A 9,550-nucleotide genomic window follows, 5' to 3' on the forward strand; every position below is an offset into this window, starting at 1 on the left:
ACCTTGGTCTCCTCATCTGTAAAATAGAAATGACCCAAATGCTTCCTGCTACAACAGTGAGGAATCAGAAGTGGAAGGCTTGAGGACCGCAGTGCTCTGAAGACAGGCGGCACTTTCAGTGTCGCGATGGCCTCCCCTGGGTGCCAGTCAGGACTCACTACCCTCCCTCTTTGTCTGCTTTAACCATCTGTCTCTCTGAGCTGAAATCTGTTCTGCTGACCCCTAGCAGACTAGAGCCCTCCCTCCCTCTTAGTCTTGCCACAGCCTTTTCCTCTCCAACCCCACCTTGGCTCTGAGGGGCTCAGTCGAATATGCAAATGTCTCCCTAACCAGCTGGTGTCTGCCTCTCTGAAACACATGTTCCAAACCCCTCTGCCTCACCAGGAATGATACCAGAGCCCGTTGCTCCAAGGCTCAGAGTGGACGGATTACAGAGCAAGGAGCAGTACAACCAGCAGATGGGGAAGGGCCGTGAGGCCGAGAGGATGGAGGGCTAGGAGAGGAGCAGGTGGTGGGCCAGGAGCAGGGTGGGCACAGATGAGTGGGTGAGAATGTCGGGTGTGTGACCATACACTGTCTGCAAAAATCATTGGTCCAGACTGATCTGTCTTTGGGGCTTTTTGGTAAAATGTTGAACTCCCCGTGTCTCTGCCATCCTATATTGGGTTTGCAAAATGAACCTTATACACATTAATTTTCCTATTTCTATCCCTATCACTCCATTACTGTATCTATCCATTACTCTATCTCTCCATTGCTCTATCTAGTGTGATACCTAAGTCCCCTAAACATACACACGCACATACACACACATACACACAGAATGTATAAAAGGCTCTCTCACATTTGTGTGTGTGTGTGTGTGTGTGTGTGTGTAAAGGACTCACATATTCACCCTCCATCTGCAGAAATTATGGCTTTCTTTTTCTCTAAGTTCAGGCAAAATCCCTGGCCAACTCTCCCATCAGAGGACCTGCTGTCCTGTATGTTGCTTGTGATCTTCAGAACTATCCCTACAAGGTTTTCAGTGCTGTCCTGCAAGCTCTAATATCCATAGGAGTGACTGTCACACAGTTAGTCTTTTGCAGCTTGTTTTGTTTGTTTGTTTTGGGCTCTGGGTTGTTTTGTGGGATCCCAGCCCACTCACTAGCTCTTCCCTATTTCATTATTGTCACACCCTGCTAAACCCAGGACAGAGTCACTTTACCTGTGGCTTTGACCTTCTGGTCCCTCCAGTACCCCCTTTCCTGTCAGAGGCTTTGGGAGCAAGGATTTGGCACAGAATTCCAGTCTAAGACCCATGGCCTTTTTCAGCAGCTGATGGACCTGTGAAAACCTCAAGTTGGGGGTTCAGGGGTGAGGCAAGACTCTAGAAATCTCTGCTTCTGCCCCCTAAGCCTGGAACAACGAGCTGGCTAGAACAGACTTCACTTCCAGTAATAGTCACAGCCCAGGGGCATCACTGAGGGATGGGGCACTTGTCTAGTATGTGTGAGGCCCTGGGTTCCATCCTCAGCACCATCCAAAGGTAAAACTATATATTACATGAAATACATAACATATAAAATTATATATTATATAATAATAATAATATCATCCTCTCACACTCCGCATACACTGAGGCAGGTAACATTCTCAGCCCTGTGAGAGTATTTACTCACTGAATGCTCACTCGGTCTCAATGGGTAGATACTATGATGGGTACCATTATCTGAGTGAGAAACAAAGTCACCATGCCTCCAGAACCAGGACTGGAACCTGTTTTAAATTCAACACATAGTCCCATGAGACAACCCTGAGTTTCAACTGTGGTACCAACATGTCATCCAGGTGGTCACATGGACCCTCTGGACCTCCAGTGTCTTGTGTGTTCTGCTGGCCATGAGTCCCCAAGCCTGGAGACCTGGTAAGGATGCTCCTTGAGGCTCAGGCACAGATAAGGACAGAGCCCAGTGAAGATGGCAAACTCTTGCTTCCCATCCCCAGCAGACTGCCCAGCATCAGGCAGGGGAGAGGATGAGGCTGAGTAGAGGCCAGGCCCAAGGGTCTCCTCGGGCAGCCACAGGCCTTCCTCTGCTCATTTGGAAAGAGGGTGTGTGGAAAAGTGGGAAAGAAGGGTATCTAATATCCCTGCCATCCTTGTAGGGTTTGGATGCAAAAGTCAGCAAATGTACTCAGAAAGGGCCCAGAAAGTGTTCATTAGAGGTATTAAGGACCACACAGTCCTTGTCACAAGACTCCATTCTGCCACTGCAGCAGGAAAACAGACAGCAACCAAATGAGCACGGCTGTGTCCCAACACAATTATGCATGAACATTAACATTTACTTCATATAATGTACGCTTGTCATGAAATGGTTTTTCTTTTTAATTCTTCCTTTACACATTTAAAAATGCAAAATGCTTTCTCATCTCAGAGACCACATTACAATATGCCATAGGCCTGATCTTGTCTGTGTCATTTGCCAACCCGTATTCTAGAAAGAACTGCCTGAATAAGGGGGTATAGAGGTCTGGGGCTTGAATTACATACAGCTCTGCTGCTTTTTTGGCTATGCAAATGTGAGTAAGCCTTTTACCTTTCTCTCCCTATCACCGATCTCCACAGTGAGAACAGGTAGCAGGGACCACCCTCCCACAGCCCCTCTCAGGAATGGAAGCAGGTCTGTGCCTACTTCTCCTGTCCTGCAAAGTCATCCTGGGTGGCCAAGTCCAGGATGGTGATTGTCGTCTGTCTCCTCTTTGCTGCTACTCTCCCTCCTCTGTCTCCCTCACCTGCCCTTCGGGTGGTCCAAACCGCAGACCTTCTCATAGCGGACTGGGTCCCTTCCTCAGCCTGCAGGCAGGAGAAGTCTCCACCGCACTTGGGATGTCCTGACATAGGGAAGGCCATTGCTCATGCCCCTTTGCTATTGTCCTTTGCACAGAAATACTGCAGACTGCAGGTTCCCAGGTGCTAGGCAACCGGTTGTTCTAAAACTCATATTAGAGGACTCTGTGTGTGTGTGTGTGCGTGTGTGCGTGTGTGTGTGTGTGTGTGTGTGTGTGTGATCAATGGCAATACAGAAAGAATATTTTCTTTAAAAATTTTTGTAGTACTCTTGTGAGTGGGAATTTTTGTTTTGTTTTTTTCAAGATAGGGTTTCTCTGCATAGCCCTGACTGTTGTGTGTTGTTTTATACATTTGAGTGAGAATGTTTTTATGCATATGTACACACACACATGAGCATGTGCATACACACACACACACACACACACACACATGCCCATGGAGGCCAGAGGACAGTTTTTGGGGGTCAGTTTTTTCCTTCCGCCTTGTTGACACAGGCTCTCTGTTTCTTCTGGAACTCCAGGCTTGCCTTAGGAGTGTTCAGATTACTGTCATGCCACCACATCCAACTTTTTATCTATGCTCCAGAGACTGAAATTAGTTTTCTAGGCTTGTATAACAAGCTCTTTTACCCATTAAACTGTCTTGCCTGCCCTGGAAAAGGATTTTGACAGTGGGGGAAGAGATGGAGACTGGGCACCACTGAGTATCCAGGCCTAGAGCCGGATGGCGATAGCTTTGAGTCTTGGAGAGGCTATGTGCAGGGTCCCTTCCTCCAGCCTGCCAGGGAGGGAGCAGCCGGAGCTCCTGTCTGGTGCTTTTGGAGCATATCTCTCCAGGGAGGGAGGGGCCCACAGGCAAGGACCACCCAGGCCAGCATCTCCCTGCCCAGATGCAATGAAGTGCCACTTTGCTTATGCAACAGAAACTTATTTTCTCACAGGTCTGTAAGCTAGAAGTTCAAGATCAAGCTGTTGACAGCTTTGAATTCTCCAGTGGCCTGTGTCTGGGTTTGCAGATGGCCATCTTCTCACGGTGTCCTCACATGGCCTTTCCTTTGGCAACACACCCTGGTGTTTCTTTTTGTCCCTAAATCACCTCCTCTTATAAGTGCTCATATGGAGTAACCTACCTCTGTGACCTTATGTTAAACTAACTTCTTCTTTAAAGTTCTGGAAATATTAGAGGTATTCCCAGTAGCAGGGTATGGGAGCATGGTTGGGGGTGCTGCGGCTTCAGTATAGGAATTCTGAGGGAACAGAGTTCAGCCTGTAACTCCATGGATCCACTTCAAGCCTGACCTTCTGACAGCTAACTGAAGCCCACCTTGATGATATACCAATGACAGGAAGCCCTGAATATCCTCATTTCCACATACTCTTTCAGGACACAAGGTGTAAGCAATTTTAGAGGATGGAAGGCTAGTCTGGGATACCTTTGTTCCAGTTCGGTTTGGTTTTCAGAGACAGAGTCTTGCTGTATGCAGCCCAGCCTGACCTTGAAGTCACTATTTAGTCAAGTCCAGCCTCGAAGTCAGGGCAATCCTCCTGGCTCAGACTGGAGCTACAGTGCTGGAATTACAGGTGCATGCCCCCATGCCAGACACCGATGCCTTTGAAGGACCACAAACGCACAGGCAGGAAGCTGTATCTCACTGTCTACCACACTGATGGGCAGCCCCCTGCCCCACTCTACAGCTGCTGTGGGTGACAGGGACAATGTCCAAAGCTATGGACCCAAAGAGAAAGCCACTGCAGCCTGTGGTGAGTAGTCCCAGCCTGCCCCACCTCCCAGGGGCTGTTGCTGCTCACGCAGTCACTTTTAGTTCACATGGGGAACAGTGGAGGTGAGTGGGATGCAAGGAGGCCACCAACAGGGGAGGTTGTCCACAAAGCCTTCTTCTTCTAGCCAGAGCTCAAGTGCCCCAGCTGGCCCAGCATGAGCAAGCTTTCTCTTCACAGAGCCTCCCCCGGCCCCTCCTCACCTCCTTGGCTACTTCTGCCAGGCTCAGCTCTTCCCTCCTCAGCAGCCGGGCAGGGCGGCTGGCAGGCTGGGAGATGGCTTTGTGTATCCCTCCTGGTCCGATTATTAAACGCAAATTACAAAAGACGTGACCCAAACGATCTTTATTTCTTCTTTCAACAAGGGTTGCCTGCAGGGCCCTGATTCCAAATTCCGTTTCAATTATCTCGGCCATTTCCCACACAAAGCGGCCGGTGTTTGTAATTGCCAGTGAGGAGAGAGGCGGGAGAGGAAGTCAAGGGGCTCTGACTCATGGTGTCTGCCTCTCCAGTCTGAACTAGCACTTGTAACCATCAAAGCGCCACACTGGCTGTATCATGGAAGAGTAGATGACAAGAGTCCCGAGCTCCACATCCACGTGACGAGCTAGGACTCTACCGCACCCTCTCTGCTTCTCTAAGTGTAGGTACCCCCATGGCTGCTCCAGAGAGTTCAGGAACACAGGCTATGGGGAGGCAGAGCCATATGATATCTACCTTGTCTTTGGGCTATGGGGCCTGATGGGAGGGGTCTTCAGGGATCTAGGAAGGAAACCAGTGTGAACGTACCGGCCAGCTTTTCCCAAAGGTCTGGTCCCCATAACACTCGATTATTAACATTGAGAGTTGACCTGATGTCTTACTTCTTGTTGTATCCAGACTGGTGTCACCTGCATGGGAAGTGGAATGAAAGCCCAGGCTTTATAACCCCAAGGTGGGGGGCAGTGTCTGTCTGCCCTACTCTACTCTTAGGACAGCTGACTTTGAGCAAGCATATGACCTTCTTGAGCCTTGTGGGGGGGGAGAGCATCTTCTGTGACATTGAGGCACTTGTATTTTGCCCTCATAGGGATGCTGAGACTACTCAGTTAAACTCTGTGTGAAGCCTCCGCATAGTGCCTGACACACAGTAGGCATGTCATAAATGCCAGCTGCTGGAGTTACAACCCACCAAATTGAGCAGGCTAAAAACCATAGGTATACATGGCTCTGTAGTTCACCCCCACCACCCTTCAGGCATCTAGGATCCCCAAGGAGGGTCTCCAGGGCTGCCCAGATTCAGAGCCAGTGGCCCCACCAAGGGACTCTGGGCAACAGGCCCAGGCCCAGATGGGCTAGCACGCAGGGCGATTTACAGCCCCGCTTAGCCAGGGCCGGGTGAGTCATTTGTCACGCCAACTCCGGGCACCTTGTTCTACCTGTGTTGAGTGTGTTTTATTGGTGTTGAGCAGAGTGAGGCCGGAGCAGAGTCGGGGATAGGAAACCCACTCAAGTGAAAAATGAGGAAAGCTGGATGGGACTGAGTGGAGCCAGACAGGGAGAGGCAGCGGGAAGGTGGCGAGGAGTGATTGGAAAACACAAGACAAATGTGTGCATCAGCCCTGGGGCTCCCAGAAAGAGGGGCACACGGCCCCTCCTGGGCTCTGTCACACACTTCGAGAGAAGGCATGCAGGCAGGAACAGTGAGTTCCAGCCCAGATGGGTGCTGGAGCCTACAGGCTCTGGACTCCAAAGACGGTTTTAAATAGGAAAGCAAACCCAATTCCTCAGCCCTGCTCCCCAGCCCACCCTGGAAAAGGAGAGGCCCTGGCTGTTCTGTTTAGGATTCCTTAGGCTTCCTTCAACAACCCTCAGCACAGAAGTTTCAAGTCCAAAATCCTGAGATGAGACTCTGGGGGTAAGGTAGATTTTGAGATCTCCCTGTTAGGAACAAGAAAATAAAGAACAGGAGAGGGAGGCCAGGAGAGAGGCAGGGAGAAAGGGAGAGAGGCAGATAGAGAGATAGACACTGGGCTTTGTGCCCGCAACAAGCCACTAAAGGTGCATTTTTAATTAAATTTATACAAAATGTGTCAGTTTTATCTCTAGGTTTCAAACCTGACTCTGTGCTATCAAAGGGAAGTATTGATCTCCATTGCCCCGGAGCTACCTGACTGAATTAAACAGAATAAATAGAAGGAGGAGGACGGAAGGGTTCAGAAACAACTGCAGTGAGGTAAAGCTAATGGCCCCGCCATCATTTGCTGCAATTAAAACACAAAACCGGTTAGAGGGACTGTCAACACCTTGAAGTCAGAAAACTCCACACACACAAAAGCTCTAAACAGCTCCCAGGCAAAACATTTTAATTGCTATGAATGCTTCCATCTTTGGCTGGCGCGTGGGTATCTGTGCATTTTGCTGCAATACCCTGGTGCACATACTCCACTCCATCCGCTATGCCCATCTGCATCAGCCCCTCCCCCAGGATTTCTCGTCCTTTGTATCTGGAGCCCCCTGGAAGCAGTGTTTCCTAGCCTCAGACACATCTGGTGTTCTCATTCACTAGAGACTACACAAGTTCCTAGGCCTCCCTCTGCTATAGCTTCCTCGTCTACAGAAAGGAGATAATAACACACACCTCATAGAGTTGTTGCAAGGTGGAATCAGTTCTATTTAAGAGTTTGGTACAGGACTTGGGGCAGAATGAATGCACAATAAATGGGAGAAGCAGGAAGTGAGTGTCCACCCAACTACTGATGCTATCCTGAAGGTGGGGGACTTCCTGTGAATACCTGAATGGGGCCTGTCCCCAGGCTGTGCCAGCAACTGCCTTTCTGGACTAATCAATCATGCCCTCCAATTTGTGGCATTTCTCCCATGAGCCTCTGAATTATGAATCTGGGCCTCTGACCTCCCATTTTGTCTCATATGGCATTAGAAATGGATGTGCCAATCACCCTGGGGTCTGCAGAGGAGGGACAATCTGCCAAGGTGATAGTCTATGCTGGTGACTCTCGCTATTGCTCAAATCTCCCCTTGAAGTCCACTTGTTGGCATTTGTCCTAAGTAGGTGCTAGAGTCACACACAGAAGAGAGCACTCTTTTCGTGCTCTGTGACTCCAGTCTGAAGAATCTTAGCCTTAGTTTTTTATTTTTGACTAGCATCTCACTATGCAGCTCAGCATTCATCCCTGTTGAGAGGTGAATGCCCAGACTAGAGGACCATCACTCCAAGGCCTGGCAGGAGGGATGCTATTCCCCTCTCCACCTGGGAGCAGTGGACTGACCAGCACTGCTTAATTAAATGGGGAAAAGATCAGGTCAATGCTAGATAAGCAGGCAGGGTTAGGACGGACGGAAAGAATGGCCAAGGGAGAGCTGTCAGCACCCTGGCCTGTGGAGCCTGATCATTAATAATGATAAGCAGGAGAATGGGAATAATAAAGGACTAATGAACTGGCCCTGAAAGTGACAGGAGATGGAATCTGATAGAAGCCTCCCCCCTCCCCAGGTGCCTAGAGTCCCAGGGGATGATGGGAGAGAGGTGTAGAGAGTGAGGGCTTCCTGGGCCACCTGCTCTCAGAAACCTGATTTGTCCAAAGGCTTAATTAGCCCCCCCACTCTTTCCAAAATGCACATTCCCAGGCCCCACCCCAGAGATTCCCTAGGTGTCCGGTGGAGGCCAGGCACCTGCATTTTGTAAGCCTCCCCTGGAGCACAAAAGGTAGGAGGTCTGTGAATTATGCCAGGCAGGGTATTCCATTTGGAGCTGGGGCCCTATTTCATTTCTCAATCATTCTAACAGTGTATGCGGCAGCCGCTGCCAAATGACAGACAGTGGCAGGGTGGGGAGAGACAACCAGAGCCTTCTACAGGCTCGGCAAAGCCAGGCAAGGCCACCTGTGCGCAGGAAGGAAGCAAGCATCAGAACCATCCTGTTCTGGCCACTGGCATTGGCGCTGACACACACAAACATTGTCATGTCCTCTAATCAGAGGTCACCAACTCAAAATGTCCCTGAAACATGCAAGAAAAGGCCAGAAAGACCACGGAGGGGCTTATGAGCCCAGCAAGGCCCACGTGGCCTCCTATAGTTAGTGCTTCCAGAAGTAACTCTGTGTGGCTGGGTCTTTCCAGGAGGCTGCGTTTTATCTTTACTGTGAGCCAGCAGTTTGCAATCTCTGCCTCCAAAAGAGTTTCTCGATTCTGGTTCTGGAAGCAGTTTGCTCGGTGCCTATCCACCATCTTGCTTGTACCCAGTCTCTAGAAGCCTGCATATTTAGGGAGTTACAACATGGGTGGTCTGTGCCCGTAGTGATCCTGCCTCCAAGTGTTGGTGTTTTCCTCTACATGCTAAGAAGACATGCTAAACCGCCACTTACAGCAGATCATAAGAAAGCCTGATGTCCATGGCTCAAAGGCAGGACTCCTCTCTCCATCCAGTGCTCGCATTAAGTGGAGTCAATATCAGAGGCTGCAAGGAGCAGAACCACCCAGCATTGGCCAAGTAGAACCTACACATATGGTCATGTATCACTCACCAAAGGAGAGCCTGGAGGAGGACAGAACCTCGCCACAACCTGTCAGGAGGAAGGACAAACAGAACACTAATAGGTACATGACACAGGAGGCGTGGCTGCCACCCTACCCATCTGGAACTCCCTTAGAATGGACTGAAGAAGGCCTGGGCTCAAACCCTAGCTACCTGACCCTCAGAAGTGAGCATGGTTGGAAGTACGTCTCGCCACTGAGGGAGGGAGCTGAGTGAGATGTTAGTCACAGTATGTTGCGTGGTAACCCAACTAAGAACCCCGGTTCTTAGTGTGACTGGAGGTCAGTTATATGAACATGGGTGCAATGCTATCAAGAGCACGGCAGGATCCTTGCCCTTAGTCTTAACCATGAAGGGCGTTGTCTAATGGAACACCCCGTCACAGGGCACTCTTTGGGTGTATAT

This window comes from Mesocricetus auratus, unplaced genomic scaffold, assembly GCF_017639785.1.
Source record: "Mesocricetus auratus isolate SY011 unplaced genomic scaffold, BCM_Maur_2.0 Super-Scaffold_15014, whole genome shotgun sequence".
NCBI lineage: Eukaryota > Metazoa > Chordata > Mammalia > Rodentia > Cricetidae > Mesocricetus > Mesocricetus auratus.